General features: G+C 35.6%; 1 protein-coding gene across 7 annotated transcripts in view; it reads right to left on the reverse strand.

Annotated features, from left to right (window-relative positions):
* Nucleotides 1–20,329, reverse strand: part of smash (smallish) — a 291,299-nt gene that overhangs the window by 116,288 nt on the left and 154,682 nt on the right. The window lies entirely within an intron of this gene.

The following is a 20,329-nucleotide window of genomic DNA, read 5'->3' on the forward strand; positions in this document are numbered from 1 at the left end:
TGAATAAAATCTGAATTGCAAATGAAGATAAAAGATGTCAGCAAAAGAAAAAGTAGACCTATGACGGCATGGAGGCCAATGCTGATGAGAAAAATATTAACATTCCATTGGGGATGTTAAGGAAAGCATCATTAGACTCCAGGACGATCCACCCTGGACTGGAGAAGGGTCAATACCTTCCCAATATCCATAGAGGAGGTGCGTGAGTACAAAGTCACTGGCCTATGGGGCAACTATAGACCAGTAAGTTTGACTTCATTGGTGAGAAAGATCATGGAGTCTGTGGCTAAGGGTATCTCGATAAGAATGGTATCCTTAATGGCCTACAGCATAAGTCGCGAAGGAGAAACTTGTCTGACGAATCTATTTAATTATTACTATGAAGAAGTTCATAGTCGGATGCAGGAAACAACTTGACATTATTTACTCTGATCTCAATAAAGCTTTTAATGCGATTTCCCGTGAAAGGCTATTATGTAAACTAGAGCAAATTGGGATTACTGGTAAGATCGTTCGTTGGATCAAGGTGGTATGCCCCTTCGAAAGATAATTACCTTATCTTCCAAATCCCAGAAGAGTGCCAGTGGAAGGGGGACCTCATTTAGTCTCCTTTGTACATGATGAATCGGTAAGCCATTTTTTAATTGCAGCTGGCAGTGACAAAACCATATTTCATTCGCACTTACATATCTGGTCAGAAAGTTCAGGATCTGCTTAATAACGAGAAAAGAGTTTTTTCTCATTATATTTTGTTCTATTGTTTTGAATCGAAGACATTTCTGATTATCGGAATAAATTGCATGAAGCATTTATCATACCTAATTCATTTGACAGAATGTTTCGCGCCCATTCAATGGAAACATAGCTTCTATTTCTCCTACAGTCAATCGTTGATCATTCATGACCATGTCATTATCGATGTTGGTTCGACTATGTTTAAATTTTTGACAATCGATAGGGCAGATTGCCCTAGTGTATTTATCATTTCCATAAATATATCATTGCCCCATAAAAAATTCTAATTATTGAAAAAAATATATACATATAAGCACCAAAAATACAGACTTCCTTTTACGAACAGCTATAAACTTATCAACCTCGTATATATCCATATTAGAAAAAATGGTATGCTTTTTAACATTCCATAAATGCATGATAGTTTGCCACTTTTATCCCTAAATGATGTGATTGCACTTCATGTATGATGAGTCATGGCTGAAAGTGGTATTACACGTTTGCAGGTTTTAAGGACGTTCTGATCATTTGCCTTTGAAGGTAATCAGTATCCTTAATTGTTCTCATGGTAGCATAGCAATAGGTGGAGCAACTTTTCCCAAACGGATTTATGAAAGCACATAATTGCACTGCTATCATTTAGGCTTCACGCACTGTGGCTGTGAATTAAAGAAAAAAAAGTGGTTCCCCGAATGAACGATTAGTGAAAATAAATCAAACAAATGTTTTTGTATTTAATCTACTCTAGCATTTAAACAGAAGTAGCACGTGCAGAAAGTTGCCGACACAGCACTTGAAGATATATTGATTAAACTTGGTGAAAAAAAAAACGTTTTTTGTTTTTTTAATTGTTTGGATTACAAATGTGGATACGCCCCAATTAGTAATTTATATCACGGGCGTGCACCAAACAGGTCCGTAAAAGTAATGGATTTATTCTTACAACTTGTGAGATTGATTGATAAACTGAAACTAAACTTCAATATATTACAATGAATCGCGACTCTCACTATTATAATGAACTAAAACAGACTGTTTTATTTCTGAAGCGAATTAGACATCAGAATTAGTAATATAAACTAAAGCAGTAAAATGCATCCTGTAATGAACGTGTGTATGTGGGGGAGGGATGTGTGGTGTCGGCAGTCAATTTGAACCCTTCCAAAACTCTACACAATTGCAAAATTTTTAAAATTATATCGATAAAAACTGCGGAAACGAAATTGCTCACTCAGAGATATGACAGGTCAGCGGTGAATGATACTGAAAGGGATTTACTGTTTTAAAGAGAAGAGATGTAGCTGTTCGTAGAGAAGAAGTTTCATACTTTGGGTATCTGGTAGATATAACAAAAACACTCAAAAAATCTGAACATGTAACATCAAATAAACATTAACTGGAAAATCCTATTATTATCCGTTTATTTCACAAAAGGAATCACCACGGGATGGCTATGTACAAGAGGATGTTTTGTTTATCCATATTAAGACTTTAGTACTCATCGTATCCCAAATGTTTTCAGTTCAAAAGTTACAAAGAAATGGAAACAATACTCGCTCTAGCAATGAAACATCCAAATTCTTAAACTTGAATCCACAAATTATGGAATGTTAATAGAAGAGTCTGGAGCCAGGTTCTAAAACTTCAGAAAACATTGAATCACCAGTTCACATATTCGCATCACCTTCTGAAGTGGACGGTGACTATGTCCCCCAAATATATGTAGGACTAGTCGAGTTACTGAGTCTGAAGAAATTAAATTAAATTTCGTAAGTAAGGCAATCAGAAAACGAACAATGCCCAATATTTCATTAGCGAGAAGTACGTTAAATTTTTTTCACTTGCCATTTTACAAATAGGACTATATTTTGTATTTCACATTGCGTTTATCTAGAGTCAGGAAGTATTTCCACGTTAGCTCTTGATGGTATTCATATTTGCTAATGTTTCCTTCGCTAAGGAGCTTGCATCTTCATGATTAACGCGCTATGCACAAAATATTTTTTCAAGCGATATACTAATGGAATTTTTATAAGTTGAGATGCAAATGACTCTCAGATATTGCTGTCCATTGATTTCAGTGATGGCACAAGATTTAATGATTATGAAGAGCTGTAATAATACGCGATTAGGAACAGTGGCGCTATCTGTTCAAGAACTACTCCTGTAGGAAGCCGTGTTCAGAAGATTAGAGTCAACGTCCCTAGCTGGCTTTATGGTCCTTGACCTTCGGCAGCAACTGAATGTGACGAAATACAAAGCCTGCATGCGGTGCTTTATACGGGAGCTGATTAGCTATGTAACACTTGAGGAAAAGGTTCACAACATACTGTCATGAAGTGATAGCAACCAATCTAAAAGAATTATTGCTGGATGAAATTAACATAAATATCTTCTGAGGAAAGTGAATACATTTAGCTGTTCACATTGGATCTTAATAAAGGGCGGGGGGGATTAGATATTTTTGTACAGGTTTAGGGTTAAATAACTCAGATGCTGATCTTATATGACAGATTTCACAAAAAGTAACGAATAAAATGGATAACAGTATATCTCGACTGGTAAAATACATTAACTCTTAGCTCAATATTTCGCCGCCTTCTACTTCTGGCAACTCAGACAGCCAAAATATTCCCTAACTAGTCCTAACAAGTTTTGTTACTTGTATTTTTAATTGACTACTGTGTTTTGCGATCCTCCAAGGGTAATCTTCGATGTCCGCCCCCTCCCCAGTGAGGGAGGTCTCCATCAACCAGATGAGGAGAAGCACTGCGTTGATTAATTGCTGTACAACGATTTTTAAACTTTTTTTTTTATCACGCGAAAAATCTTTGGAATTAAAAACGCTGTTTCCGAGTTACCTTACCCCCTAAAGAAAAATTGCTATTAATTAAATGGCAATTCCCTGATTTTGCGTTTAAGAAGCTTCCATTGTCCTACAGTGCCATAACATCACAGTCGAGAATCACTACTCTACTCGTAATAACTCTGAGCAGTCTGCTACACAAATAATGATGGATAATTCTGAGTGATTCGTTTTTCTTTTTGTTTTTTTTTTGTTGTAGAATATTCTCATTTCAGAAAATATTTTCCTACCATATACGACCACAGTAATTAATAATCAGCACGAATAAACCCCGTGGTCTACTGATCTTATTTGTTCTATTGAAATAAGAGATCCAAGTATTCAATTTAATATTAAACAATAAATGAATATTAGAAGAAAATAAACTTTAAATCGCTCCCAGTAGTATTACTTGTCTTACACAGCTGTTTACAAACAGAAGTGAGACATCAGTGAAAAATAATTGCACAGCGACAGAAGAACGGAAGAAACGAGCTGGACCGCTTCTCTGTAAACTGAAAAAAAAACAAAAAAAAAAACCAAACATGGCATACATGTTGCAATTATTCCCAACAAATTTGTTTTTCTGTCACGAAACCTTCTTGCAAACTCAGTTTCATCTGAACTCCAGTATCTTAAAAACTGTGTTCCAAAGTGATGGTCGTTTTGGAAAACATTAAACTTACAACAACAACAACAAAAAAAAAAAAAAAACGCTTTTTTGGAAGTTTTAACAACCGGAATACTTTGGGTTTAATTTAGAAAAGTAAATTTATCAACCAGAACGGTGTTTATGTGCGTTCCGATCTAATTCAAATACTGAGTATTTGTTAATTTTTTTCTATGAAAAGCTTAGTTTTTTTTTTTTTTTTTTTATGTTACACTTCATTTTCCAAAGAGGCATGGTTTAAAAAATGTTTACATGGACCAGATAGCGACATCTAACGGAAGAACCAGACTACTGCTATCAAATTGTTATCGAAATAGTCAGTGCCAGATTAAGGTACGGGCTACATAGCCCTTGCCCGAGGCGCCATTCTTTAAGGGGCTCCAAATTTTACAAATCATGAAAAAAAAAAAAATATATATATATATATACACACAGTATATAGCCTTAGTAAAGGGGCGCCAAAATACGTTGGTCCGGCACTGGATACTATAGAATATCTAAAGCTCCGCATTGATTAACCATTAATGCTTATTTTGTATGTTCATGTCAGATATCCGAAAAAGGTTTAATACAATTTAGCGTTACTAATTTTTTGTCTTAGTGTTACTAAAATAAACATCATAAGTGGATTTGAAGGGAGGGGAGCATTTCCCCAAATTCCGGATACGTAATAGATAATCATGTCTGTATTGATTTAGCGGGTCATATGATTATTTATTATATTCTTTTTCTTAAGATAAAAGAACGGCCATACGGTAAATGACTGTATTCTTTTTCTTATTGATTAAAGTGGGCTATATGGTTAATGAATGTATTCTAATGTTATTATAGACATTGACCCCCATAAATATTTAATTCTAAATATCAAATTACCAATGTTTAATTAAATATTTAATTCTAAATATCAAATTACCAATGTTTACTTCAGCTTTTAAGTACAAAGATACGCCACGTGCTCTAGTCCACGATGATATTACAAAATACGGTAATATTCTTAAGGTGTCTTAAGAATATTACTAAAGATAAGCATACGAGCAGAAGAATCCGTTTTGCGAGATATCAGACAGAATTGAGTTTTAGAAGGACTGAAATCGACTAAGTTGTCTTTGCCCCAGTGGAGATCGGCATTTAAGGAATTAGTAGCGGATATTCAAGAAGTTGAAGCTGATTGAGCAGGACGAGGTGTCTCAAATTGGAAAGTGAAATGCAACGTGCTATCATCAGCAAAACTATGGAGAGGATTTCTGGTTAATGGAAGAAGGTCATTAATATACAAGAGGAAAAAAGTGGGGGAAAGAACTGAACCTTGGGGAGACACCAGCATTAGTGGAGATGTTAGAAGAGAGAGAAACATCTACCATCACCCTCAGTGGGTGATCAGAGAGAAAACTGGATAACCAATTACAAAAAACAGTTGGCAAACATGAGATGGAAGCTTGTTTAGAAGACCTTTATGCCAAACGCGAAAGAAAGCCTTTGAGTTGTCAAGAGCGACTGCTTGTGTTTCACCGAACTTTTCCATTATTGGGTAAAATAACCTAGAATATCACCAGTGGATCGACACTGACGGAATCCATACTGGCGATCGTTGATCAGACGGAAGGTTTCAAGATAGTTTAAGAGTTGGAGGTTAATTGATTTCTCCATTACTTCAGAAAGAGTAGAAGTAATTGCAATGGGACGATAATTGGATGGGAGTGATTTTTCACCCTGGATATGAACAAATTTCCAAGCAGAAGGAAAGACACCTTTGGAATAAGAAAGTAAAAAAAAGGCGGAAAAGGACAGGAGTAAGTTCAGGACCACAGGTTTTGAGCACAAGTGGAGATATACCATCAGGACCTGGAGCTTTCTTTGTATCAAGATTCGTTAAAATCCTTCTGACATCCTTTTGACGGAAGACCACAGGAGGCATTGAATGGAGCGTGTTGGGAATGGTGGGAGGTGTTTTACCCAGATCATTAATACATGAGTTGGAAGGAAAATGGGATGCTAGCAGGTCAGCTTTATCCTTGTCTGAAGTGACAACAGAACCATCTGGTTTTGACAGAGGTGGGAGCAGAGATGGGCAAAAGTTGCGGCGAATAGCTTTGGCAAGAGACTAGAATGCTCAGCTACCATTAGGGCAAGAAGCAAGTTTTCTATACTTAACCTGTTCAAAATCTAATTTGGACTGATTAATAACTGCTTTATAATTGTTGCGAGCTTTGGTGTAGGCAGAAAATGAAACTGAAAAATTGGAAACAAGTCACTTACGATAAGTCACTTAACATTCTTCTCTTGAACAGCCTTAGCACATATATTGGAAAACCAAGGTTTAGATAAAGGACGAGATTTTAAAGTGGAGTGTGGAATAAAAGATTCTATTCTTACAAGAATAATTTCATTGACACGATCTGAGCAAACGTTGACATCAGAAGTTTTGAAACAGTAATGCGACCAAGGATAAGAGGAAACGAAATCTCGCAAGTCAACCCCTTTTTGCATTCTTGTAATGCCAAACAACACGAGGTTGGGAATAGCCATGAGATAAAGGCTCTGTTGCAGAAGAGATAATCACTAAGTTGTGAGCTGAGGTGCCTAAAGGACCACTCACTTCGATCGCGTACTTAGAAGGGTTATTTGTGAGAAAAAGATCAAGCGTGTTGGCTGTATGGTTAGAATTGTCCGGTATTCCGATAGGTAAATGAACAATCTGTGCGAGGTCATTAGTAATTGCAAAAGCTTCAGCATATCGACCAGCTGGGTCTGTGTGACTAGAAAACGGAAGCCAGCTGGAGTTGCGAACATTAAAATCACCAAGGAAAATTATCTCACTGTTAGAAAAGTTGGACTGGAGAAAGTCAAGTTGCAAAGAAAGGAAGCCAAAAAGTTCCAAGTGATTAGTGGAGTTGGGAGAACGGTAGAGACAACAGATGAATTTGACAGAATGAGGTAGAGAGATTTTAAGCCAGAGAAGATCGAAAAGAGGAGATTCCAAATTACCAAGTCTCTGACAGGGAATATCGGAACAGACATTTGCACAAGTACAGTACCACCTTTGAGGCGAAAGGAATCAAACAGCGAATAATTTAGGCAACTGAAATGAGCAGTGGTTGAATCAACCGATAACTGACAGTCTGTCAGAAAAAGTACATGGGATTTGGCAGACTGTAAGTGGAAATGGACATTATTGAGATTAGAACTGAGACCACGTATATTTGTGAAATGAACTAGGAGTGTTTTGGAGGTTTAGATCTATTCGCAGATAAGTTTGCTCTATTAGTTTGACAATTTATCGTGTATTCAATAGTAAGAAATAGTGGGGGAACACATGCTGTATGAAGTAATGAGATTTTTTGATATGGCGTACACATGGTCAGAATATACTCAGATCCTTAACATAATGTGGCCTCGACAATGTCCCCCCGCATACCACTACTCGGACTCCCTCCAGTCACTATCTGGCAGAGTAGAGGTAGCAAGATTATACTCTAGCTGTATCCGGAAGTCTCCTAAAGAGTTACCAATAGGTTCGGTTCGGTTCGGTGTACTAACTAGCGGCCGGCCTACGAACACCGTTTTAGAGCTGTACCCTAGAAATGTAAGGAAGTTTGGATCTCGCTATGGTGTTCATCATAATCTCAAAAGACATCAATCATACTACATGATGGAAGAGATGGGGAAGGGTTGACCGGAACTTAGCTCTAGAGACTAAACATGGGTTTCACCACTTCAAGCCTCCAATAAGCAAAGTGGTGGTATTGCACCGGTTGATGAGAGTCATCTACCACCTAGTATTGCCTGATGACACAGAGGGGAAAGCATTCCTCTGTGTCACCTCGACCACCTGAATTTCATATACCTGAATACCCGCCACACCTGAATTTCATATAAACTCCTGGTAAAAAAAAAAAGGGCAAAAGATGCAAAGAAGCTTGGTTTAGACCACATCCCCCCCCCCCCACGCAAAAAAAAGAAACAATTGTCTATAGAAATTGCACTGCTTCTATAATATTCTACCTATCGCCAGAAGATACCGACCCAGTTACCGCTTAAATTTCAACGTCGACTACCCATGAACGTAGTATTCCAGTGATCAATATCCAGTCTATTAGTTTTCCCCAATAGCTCCGTTTATCCACCCCTATTTTTTTTATTATTTATTATTTTTTTTTTTTCTGTTCCATTTCAATGTGAAAATTCTACTCTTTAATTTTGCCTCCCTCTCATCGGTTTATACGCCTCAATCAGGTCCAGCCTCCTTTCCAAGTTCTATGACGCACATCTTCATAGTCTTTCCTCATATAGACATCCTTTGCTATTTTCAGACGAGTAAGTTCAATGTCTGTCTTTAGACACTACACACAATATTTCCAAATGTGACCTCACTATTGAGTTGCACAAATAGGACTATAAATTCCTTCTCCCTAGAGGCAAAGGTAAAGTAAATCATTGATAACATACTATACGCTTCCGCGTCAACTGTTTATATTGAATGGCAACCTTCATGCCTGATTGCATCGTAACACCAAAAGTACTTAGATTTGATGGAGGTGTTCGTTTTCTTTGTGTGAAGAAAAACTCTACAGAAATAGATCTTTTATTCTCATCTGTTTTCAAGATCGATGTGGCAATACAGAAGCAGAGCTTATTCGTAAAATCATTAATAATAACTCCAAACATGCATTATCTGATATTTTTACAGGTATCTTTGAAAGATATAAATAAATTTTCTGTTTATACTCCGGCACGACAACCAAGTCAGTAGAGTTTACAATAAATCGTCAATACAAATATTTATCGTATTTAGTAGTCACGGGTTTGAACCCCGGTCCACTCAAGGAACGCGTGCTATGCACTCTCGCTCCTGACCACTGGGCTACGTCAGGCCTTATATGTAGTATTTGTTTGAGTTAAATTTAAGGTATAAGAAACTTAAATAATTCTTTAAAAGCAAGTGCTTACGACTAATTAATGATTACGACTTAGATTCATTTATTGATCAATCTTATTTTATAAATTATTTTAAAAAAATTAAATTAATGTTTGTAATCCAACGTAAATTCGTAATATTTTGTTCTTGATTTATTTTTACTTCGTGTGTTCCGATGTAACTATCTCAGCAAGCTTTGTAATAAAGTGACACCTGGTGGTGCCTTTCTCTTTCCAGACGAAATCCGTCTCATGCATTCGTATAATTTTACGTTTCGATATTCACGTAGGCTGCATGTGAATAGAGAAACAAAATCGCATTCCAACATAGTGAACATAGGAATCTCAGAAGCATTTTCCCCTCTAGGATTTCAAAGAATTAATACAGACCGCTGAACAAATTAGTCTGGCCTTTATCTACGCCGTAATAATCTATGTACTGTATACTGCAATGAAAAGAAAGTCAATGACAAAGAGGCTTATATATTTTTTATATGTATGTGCGAGAAGCTGTTCTTTCTGCCTTTCGGCAAGTTCCATGATAAGCCTGAAACTGGCACACCGATATGCAATACCAAAACACAATGGAACCCACTGTTTAGAAAAAGTTCAGTCATACATATCTGGGGATAATGTCGAATAAGTGGCACGGGAGAAAAGAAGGAGCACTTGACACTAATGGTACTCTACATGTAGGCTGTGTGCGAAGAACAATGGTCCAGGAAACGCTGAAGGAAATTATCTTTCAATTTTTAGTTAGATTTTAAGCAAAGAATATCGATGTCTGATGATAAAGAGAAAAAAAAATTGCGAAGACTGTTAGTGTTGTGGAATTTGATTGGTTCACATAATGTTTTGTTATGGCTATCAGTCGTGCAGTCACAGTGTATTGGACACAAGCATAGTTAAACTGTAAAGAACTAGGTCACTCCTTGTGAAGCATATAATAACTAGGAGCGTCGCCCTCTGAAGCGTGTTGCCTTCACGAGTAGATAATGGGCACCCTACAGTGTTAAAATAAAAATACAAGTCCAATGAATAGTTTTCTTTTACATTGGACTTAAAAATGATCGAAGAACAAGAGAAATAAGATAGCATAAAGACATATAAAAAAAAAGGAGTTTACTAAAATATCTTTAGGATGAGCATTGTACCGGAAACGAGAGAAAGAGAGAGACGAGTGTATTTTGGAAGGGAAGGGTGAGTTTCTGAAAATATTTGGAAAAAATCTATGATTCGAAATATGTTTAGAAAAACTAACGTTACAAAAATACGCTGAATTTGTGCTGTACTCACCGAATTAAGAACATTCCTTTAAAAGATAAATGGAACATGAAGGATGAAGCTGTTATAACAATGTTTCTGAATTATTCTTGAATTAGGAATTTATTAGCAGAACTTCTTGGGCCAAATTTTACGTAATGTTGTTAAACTCTGTGTGAAAAATGCATGTTATATTGTACACAAGGATTGTATTTTCCATAAAAATTGCATTAAACTAAACAGTCCTTTACTAAAAGCAGTAGGGGCCATCGTAACATTAAAAATATCATTTGTTTTTTTTTGTTATGAAAGGGGACTATTCGAGGATTTAGTGTCAGACAACGTTAACTACAAAATCATTTTGTAGTAAACGTTTTTCAAATTAACCAAGAAAAAGTCATTTGACATTTTTTTGGTTTACTGGAAATGTGCTTATAGCCCAAGCTAACTTGTAAACTACTAGAGCAATACATTTCTATGACATGATATGCATTATTATTTGTATAAAGTTAAACTAAAGTTGTCTCAAAACCAAAATGCAATTTTTTAGTTAACGTTGTCTGACATTAAGCCCTAGTATTATGAATTTCAGTGTTTGTTGTAATTTTTAAAAAATCCAAAAAATATATATATTTTTTTATTGATTAGCATGCAAGTTAACAGTGTCCGTCTATCTGTATCAGTGTGGACACCATACTACACTGCTCGACAAAATTAACAGAACAAAAGGTTTTTCATGAATAACGTGTCGCCGAAAGCGAATATTTGATATAATAGGCATCCTGGCATGCAAATTCCTAGTATCCAATAGAAATCGACCAACACCACCTTACAGAGAAACACATTATGCAAATTATTCATGCATGTAAAAACACGGGTTGCGACCACATCACTTCATTTCCGTTTTTGGCTTACATAGTGGGATAGCCACACTTCCAGTACTCAGAATTGGCAAGTCATTGTCGTTTAGATGATTCTTTGAGATGGACGACTTGAAGCCTGGCAGTCACAGGCGGAGGTGGCACGTTGCTTAATGTGTCATGTAGTGTCGTCTTGGCACTATGGAAGCAATTTCAAGAGACATGAATCATTACAAGAAGAGCTGGCCAAGGTCGCTCGAGGGCTACGTCAACCAGAACAGACCGCTATCTCGCCCTAACAGCAAGACTGAACCCTACGATGCCCTGTCATCAACTGTTCCTTGGGGTTGCTGCGGCCACAGGACATTTCCAACCGGACTGTGTTAAGAAGGCTCAATTCAAGTGGACTGTACGCAGGGAAGCCAGTGGTTTGTATCTCATAAACCCCAAATCACCGCAGATCTCATCGAAACTGGTGCCATGAACATGTGACTTGGTACCCCAACAAATGAGGTACAATTCTGTTCTCTGATGAGTCCCGTTTAAGCCTAGACGTTATATTTCATCTGGAGACAACCGATACCATATTTCCAACAACAGAGAAAGGGACACTTATGGTGGAGGCGGTGTTCTCGTGGGAGGGAATAATGATCAACGGCTGCATCCGATAACTAATCTACTGCACAGAGGTACCGAGACTAGATCCTCAAACCCTACGTGCGACTTTTTTGAGTGCAGTTGGACCAGATTTAATTTTCATGCACGACAATGCCGCTGATATTCAAGATATTCAAGCACAATAGTGCTTGAATATCTTGAAACTGGAGATATCCAACGAATGCCATAGCCAGCACAATCACCAGACTTAAATCCGATCGAACATGTGTGGGATGCCCATGGGCGTCGCAATGCATGCCGACAGCCAACTCCTCGCTCACTTGGTGATCTAAGTCTGCGCTGGTAGAAGAATGAGATTTGTTGCCGCAGAATCTTATAGACACGCTTATATCGAACATGGTTAACCGTTGTCAAGCCTGTTTAGCGGTTAGAGGGAATCTTACGCCGTACTGATATCATGTGACTATATTTTCGAATATCTTGTACGAATTTCTGTAATGTCACCTTTTTGGTAATTCTTATACAACTTCTATAAATGCCCCTTATACCTGTTCGAAGTTTCTCACTCTCTCCTCACTTCATCGTTATTCTATGGTACACCACGAAAACAAATTTTGTCCAGCTTCATCGCAAGCTGCACGAGTTACATTACGTTTTCTGTTAATTTTGTCGAGCAGTGTAGAAGTATAATGTAATCATCTTAGTTAGGTATGACCCTGTCTCTGGAATTTTCCTAGAATGTTCGCATGAAGATTTAATTACAGAATCATCATAAAAAACTATTATTTATCTTATGGCTAAAAAGAGGGGAATCAGACATATATAATATATCTGATCCCCTCTTACGTATCATGTGTATCTTCAGAGAACACAGACATGTTAAATAGAATGGAGAGCAAAAAATATAGCGTATGGTATATAGCATGTATAAGAAGTCACAGAGAAAGTGACTGGGCTATTCTTTTACAAAGTGATATCACTAAATGACATAACAAAAGATAGTACTGACTTGAGAATACAATAGTCATTCCAAATGCAGTTAGACATTATATTTTCTGTTTTATTTTATATGCATATAATCCAGAAGGATCAAGATATGCTCATTCAATCTTTTCTTCCTAGGTGCCAAATATAATCATATGTTTTTCGCTTCACTATTCACTCGCGATTCACTAATTATTATGATAAATTGTCAGCTTATTCTGCTGATCACTGGTGTAGTGATCGAAATAAAGTATTATTTTAACTACGCGATTCGCGGCTCCAACTCCTTAATTAAAAAAAAGAAAAGTATACGGTGCGATGCTATCACCATATGACAACATAATTACAATGTACAAGGCACTTAATTTCACATATACTCCATCTAGTCCTATTTTACCATAATCGAAAGAGAAATAACACACACACACAGCTAGGGAGACCGGCTAATCAGATGGACCGTGAAAATATCAGAAATAGAAGTTAGCTCAATTTCTATATTGGGAAACTGTTTGGGGCCAATGAACTTGAGAACTGTATATTAGAAATGTGAATAAGAAAATTATAAGTGGCACTGAAGCACAGAAATGTCCCCTCGAGCGAAATCAAAGTTGAATAAAAACTATTCTATCTGTTACCAGTTATCGGAATCCAGCAGTTGCTCAAGCATTACGAACATTGACAATACCATAAGACAACAGACTCTCAATGTAGCTTCTCGCTAATGTTCAAAACTCTTCTACTGTAAATGCAGTTTTAGCTATTACATACGTGACTATCAATATTTTTTTTAAATGAAAATACAATAATCTGAAACAGCCAAAAGGCTGCACCACATTTTTTTCTATCTAGTTTAAGAAGACAGACAGAATAAGCGAGATCGTGAGAGAATATTACAAAAACTGATGCTGTGCTAATCGTAGTCATCTTGTATATAGTCGTGTTTGGCTTCCTGTTTATGGGAAATATAATTTTAATGACTTCAACAAACCACTAAGAGTAAAGAGAATTGATTAAAATTTGCAACTATTGTAATGAATCCAGTTTTTACAACGGGGCTGTGTACAGAGTAGCATGTAAGAACCGCTCTTTCTCTTGACTATTGAAAGAAGAACACGCATTTTAGGTAGGGCTGCTACCGCCACTTATTTATATATTTTATGTAAATAAAATAGCTCCCATAAGTAGAAAACAAACAAACAAAAAAAAAAAGAGATATGATATATTGCATCCACAGAGAAGACCAGTATAGTTGTAAACCAGGCACGACCATAAAGTGTTTATCTCCAAATAACATGACCCTTCCACGCTAACGATAAAAAAAAATAAAACATCTTTTTTATTTGAGATTTGAGTTTATTTTGTATTTATAATCGGTGTTATAAATGATTAAACTTTATATAGCTGTCCTGGTAAGTCAAGAACAAAGCGAAGTACAACTTTAAAACTGGTTTTCGTTGTGTACATACAGCAAATAACCTAGGTATGCAAGGTCTGAAGCTCTTCTCTACTGGTTGAAGGATGATAAAGTATACCATGGCATCGACTCAAGTTTCTAGTCTTGTGGGCTTTTGTTAGTATTTATTCAAAAAAGAAAAAAAAAAAAAAAAGGTTTTTCTGTCAGACGATGAAAGAATTTAAACCGATTAGGTAGAAGTCTAACTCATTTAAATATTGTGGAAAGTTAAATGTTCTAATTAAAAAAAAAAAAAAAAATTTAAACTACTAGATCAGCAGAGGCCACTACTGAAAAATGCTAAAATGCCTAAACGTATAGCGAAAGGAGATTCTGAAATAAGGCAGAATTAAGTTAACTAAGGCAACTCGGGCCATGATGGGCCAGAATATTTGTAAATTACACGTATACAACAACTAAATTTAATTCTTCAGGTTTACCCTGACAAATCAAATTCAAATAAAAAAAAATAATAATAAATAAATAAATAAAAGTCTGAGAGAAAATCCGGTGACTTTATACCTTCACCTAAGATCAATTAAGTCATTCTGCTTGAGAAAAATTCGGGAACTTCCTTAAATCACAGACAGAATTCTAATTCTAATTCAGACAACTCGGGTTTTCCAAAATGGATGGCAGAATACAAATGCACTCATCCACGAAGACAGCGGCGAAACTATCATACCGCCAGATCCTCCACTGAGGAAGGGGGAACAAAGGGGATGGTTGATAAGATTGTTTCAGATCATGTAGGACGTTCGAAATTCTAGTGGGAGGTGGACAGAAATTATAGTTTCGTCACTGCACTCTAGTAAACATGCAAACCGACTACAAAACGCAGGCAATTTTTACTGTCGTCTCATAGCTTTAGTTTCTAAGAAGCAAAAACAAACAGTCAGATGCTATTTTTATCGACATATAATTCTTTAACTTATTTTTCGCTAAATTACCAAGATGTGCGGGATTACTTTCATCTGGCTTGCTGCCTAGCAGTAGCATCAACAAACCATGTTTCTTAAAATGAGTTAACGGCCTTGCCCGGTAAGACATGATAAACAATTTGGGTTGCTCTTGAGCACTGTGACACGATAACATCTTTCACTGAGTAATGCTTTAAAAAGGCTGTTAAACCCACGACTACATCCACATCTCTCTCTCTCCACTTTACATTCACCTTCGTGAATTCGTGTTTTTTTTTTTCGCAGAGAAACTAGTCGGAAAAAGAAAGTATAAATTTCGCTGGTTGTTATGGAATTGTATTAGATATTTACATGACGTATTTGTGTAACTGTCGAGGAATACCTAAGGCCGAATTTCGCCTCTAATAAATGAATGCCATAATAAGCCGAAGCCGAAATTTTCGGTTTCGAAATTACAATCATCAGAAATAAATAAACTCTGAAGAATCGAAATGGCTGGGTACGTGTTTCCCGATTTGTCAAGTACTGAATTCGGTTTGTGTATTTGCTTAGCAATATTCTCTCCCTCTTCGGAGCTATTCATCCTACATCCAGCTCAGTAACACGTCCAATTAAAAAAAAGCGTGCACATCAGAAAAACATTAATGGTCCTCACCCCACCTCCTGAGGGTTTAAGTCCCCTTTAATGAGAAAGGTCTGAGTACAACAGGCCTAATGATGAAGTGAACTTGAGACTTGTCTATCATTCTAGACTTAAAATTCTCTTTAGTCTTTATACTTGTACCGCATTAAATTTCTAATATTCGATTGCTTTTATTGATTGTTTTATTATCCACTTTTTTACAATGATGTAAAGAAAATTACACACACTTTTACAATGATGTAAAGAAAAATTCCCTTTTTTATTACAATTTTAATCTATTTGATCAGTCTGCCAGTATCTCCTAAAGCGGAGCTCCAAAATTTTTGACCTGGCTCTCACACCTACACAAATCCATCCAGGCCACCACAACGGAAGTCCAATAGGTTGAGAAATAGATACACAGTCAGACAAGACTTTTTCACACATTAAATTGTTTCTTCAGTCGTGAAACTGGAGTTGTTGGGAAGTTTTGTAATAGAAAAGCTATCTTTTTCCTTCGGATTTTTTTATAATGATATTTATTAAGAAATTGTGAAATAGAAAAATAAAACGGAACAACTTTATCTATATTTAAACAAGGTAAAATAATATGTAACCTCTATTTTCTGCAACCTCAATAGCATTTAGCTGTAATTAGATAAAGTTGTTTTGGTTAATTTTTTCAAAGGAATACACGTTTTGACTTTCAAATCCCCAAAATGATATTATACAAGTATTTCATGTAAGTTTGGAACTAGAGTAATAATTGAATTTCTTCATGTTATTATTAGAGAAGATTTTTAATCATGACGCGAAAGAAATAATAAAAGGCTTCTTATTTAATCGTATTACTCATTAGATGAAGAAGGTGCTGGTAGGACTGTTGTTCTTCTTGCCAAACATCCAAAAAATCTGGCGTCTGGGAACTCAGACAACCGGATTTTGGAACTGATATCTTCGTCTCTCTCTCTCTCTCTCTCTCTCTCGAATTCACAAAGGGACCAAGACTTCTATGTCTGAGATAAACAGACCGTTTGATGCCGTTACTATACGTTCTTCAACATTCCACAGAATGTACTGCTAGCTGGTCTTAAATTCTGCTTAAAATTCTTCAATAAACGGATATTTATATTTCATTTTACAAACTTGTTAAAGTTTGCAGTATCTGATTAGATATTAGCAGAGAAAATACAAAATTACTCAGACTGTTTTTTTTTTCAGTAATATAATAACAATTCCATCAATCTCTCTCTCTCTCATCCTATTTGTCCATTTTTTACCCGTCTTATGCCTTTCTCTCTTGAACCAACCTTCCATCTAATTATCTATCTAATTTTTCATATGAAAAATACGAAAGCATAATAAAATAAGTATTTCCATGCTTTTTACTTTCCCACTACCCATTCAGAAACCTTAATAAAGATTCCTTATTAGCAGTTGTAGTGCATGGTGTACATAGTGTTTGTAGCTATTGTAGTAGTGTTTTAAGCGCATCAGCAACTTAGATCATATTGCGCCGTTGTATATCATGTTTGTAGTTCTTGGCCGCGATGAAAAACCTGGAATAACTCATAAGGTGGAATCCTACTCCCTCTATCTGGGATCGGCTAACTACAGCCACCGTGGAAGAGGACTTTTAAAAATTTCTCTATTCATAGACGAGAATGGAACCTAGACTGCTCCAAACGAGTGACAAGCGGTGAAACCACTATAGTCCAGTGGTTTTCAACTGGGGTGCCGCCATAACATTCCAGGGGTGCCATGTAATTTGAGTTTATGTTACTTAAACTTATTTTTTAAAATTTATATATTTATTTCATTATAAAAAGGTGTACAGTATCCGTTGTACGGTATATTTTTAATTTTGTGATGATCTATAATTGATGTTTATTTAGTACTTCTATATAAAAATAAAATTATTATATAACTATATATAATTTGTATTATGAATTGTAATTTTGTTTATAATTATATTATTATAACAGCTATCATATAACCTATATTTTTTTAATATTATATGTATACACAGAGAGAATCGGATTACTAAAAAGGTCGGAAACTACTGTGTTAGGTATTACTTTTGGCCCAGGGGCACCGTGAACCGAGAAAGTTTAGGAACCTCTGCACTATACATTCACGGACATTCCGTACAGCCTGTACTGTAGCAACTAATACAAAAACAAAGTGACATTAAAAAAAAACCATGTTGATTAGATACTTTCTACTCGGATCTTTCCACTAGTGCCATTTTTCAAAAGAATATAGAAACTCATCACCCTGAATTATTGTCCTATATAGTCACAAAAAAAACAACAACTTTAAAAGTATTTTTAAATACTTTGAAATTTTTGCCTTGAAGGCAGAAATATGTTAAATTTATTTTTTAACATAAATATTTTTTCTAAATCTCTAATAAAATATTGGATTGAGCTGAACTATTTTAGAACATGTTCCAAGGACACTAAAGCCATGAAATGTCATGTGTATCTCGTTTGTAAAAGGCATTTGATGTACTCCATGGTAGTTTGTACATTTTGCTGGATGAAAAATCCCGGGCTTCCTGAAGGAAAAAAAAAAAAAAAAAAAAAAAGCGACTAACAGGCCCAAAGTGTGGAAAAGTTGATGAATTTAAATATTTTCTGTAGGCGGAAATAAAACTTTTTTATATATACGTATTTATTGCTAATCCAGATATCAATCAACAATATATTGATCGTTGGATCAATCGATGTATTGGTCATGAGGACAATCAGAATTAACTGTCAATGGTGCAGTTCTGCCATGATAGCTAATATGTTTTCTTAGCTCATCTCTCTTAATTCTCTACTGTATAAAATGAAAGCTTATGATCCGTAAGGTCGCTAAACGAAAATGGTACGAAACCTCAAACTTAGTATTTTCCCTTAACAATGCTACTAACTCAGCTAATTTAGAGATCTGCAAAGATAAAATTTCAAAGCTTGCATATCTAACCCAGTTTAAGGGTGAATTATTGAGAAAGTATCAAGTTATTTCGTGCTGAGTTAAATATAGCCGCCCACTTTCATTCATTAACAATAAGAAACTGTAGGAAGTTACAAATGTTCTTAATTGAAAGAGGGAGCATGGAGTGATGGAGAGAAGGGACGCGTCTAGCTGTTTCCGTGCAAATTGTAAAAGAGGAGGGAACATACAAGGCAAGCAGATTGTTCCCTACCTGACTTGTAGAGATTTACATACAAAAGGCGAAAAGCTAAAGGTCTAAATAGCAAGATGAATTTTTCTCGTTTTATACAGTCTATGGTCCCACTGATTATATCAGTATAAAACAAAAATTCAAAACAAACCAAAAAAAAAAAAAAAAAAATACAGAAAAATAGAATAATAAACGAAATGTTTCCATACTAGAATATGTATTGTTTTTATACTGAACAACCAACCTGAACTGAACTGAACAAGTAATTTTAGCTTTCTCACCTTAGAATAATAGCTTCATACACCAACGATATGATATATATACATTATGACGGTAGATTAGCGTTTTCAATCTTTCTTTATAATGCGACTCACCTAAATTGTACAAAAAAAAAAGGGGGGGGGGGGACTAAGTTCCATCAATTTAGAAGATGTATTTAGAGACAAAAAAATTTATCGTTTTGACTTCTGTCAATTTTTTCAGATCCAAATTATAAATATAATGTGATCCCCGTGCTTTTATTAAAAATATTTTGCCCAGATTTTAACAAGGCCCACAGTTGATTCGCGACCCAAAAGGTTAAGAACCGCTGAGGAAGATCACATTTTCAGCGTTCAACCAAGGAGGTTGGTTATTAGACTATAAACAATACTTCAGAAAGTCTGCGAAAAAAATATTTGTGTTTAATTGACTTAGAATTTTCAAATATGTCTTTTGAATGCATTTAAAAGAGAAGATGCGGAAGAAGATAGTCTTTGAATGCATTTACAAAAGGAGGGAAAAAACTGACCAGAATTACAATGGTACCATTGTTTTTGACTATTTCATGAAAGACTGGATATTCTTCTGTTAGCACTTTATCATATGGTCATCGAATTGTACAAACAATCGAGGTTAGAAGGATATATGTACCTGAAACTATCAGGTTAATGATGGAACTTTAAATACCTTGGTATACCCTGCTGAAGGCACCTTGGTATACCCTGCTGAAGGCAGTTGTGGGCTTACTTTGTTAAAAGTATAAAGTTATTGTATAAAGTTTATTAATAACTCTGATTGGTATCGAAGTCCAAAAAACTGTTTTTTTTTTTTTAATAAATCTACAATTTTCTATTCTGAAAAAATATTAACTTTTCAAACTAAAACAGAAAAGAAAATGTAAAAAATAAAAAATACTAAAAAAGTCTCAATAATAAAACTAGAGTAATTTTGAAAACCGGAAAAAAAATTATTTATCCATTTCAATAGCTATATAACACACTTCTTTTTT

The sequence above is a fragment of the Mastigoproctus giganteus genome, chromosome 11 (assembly GCF_048544385.1).
Source record: "Mastigoproctus giganteus isolate SK-2022 chromosome 11, ASM4854438v1, whole genome shotgun sequence".
Classification (NCBI taxonomy): domain Eukaryota; kingdom Metazoa; phylum Arthropoda; class Arachnida; order Uropygi; family Thelyphonidae; genus Mastigoproctus; species Mastigoproctus giganteus.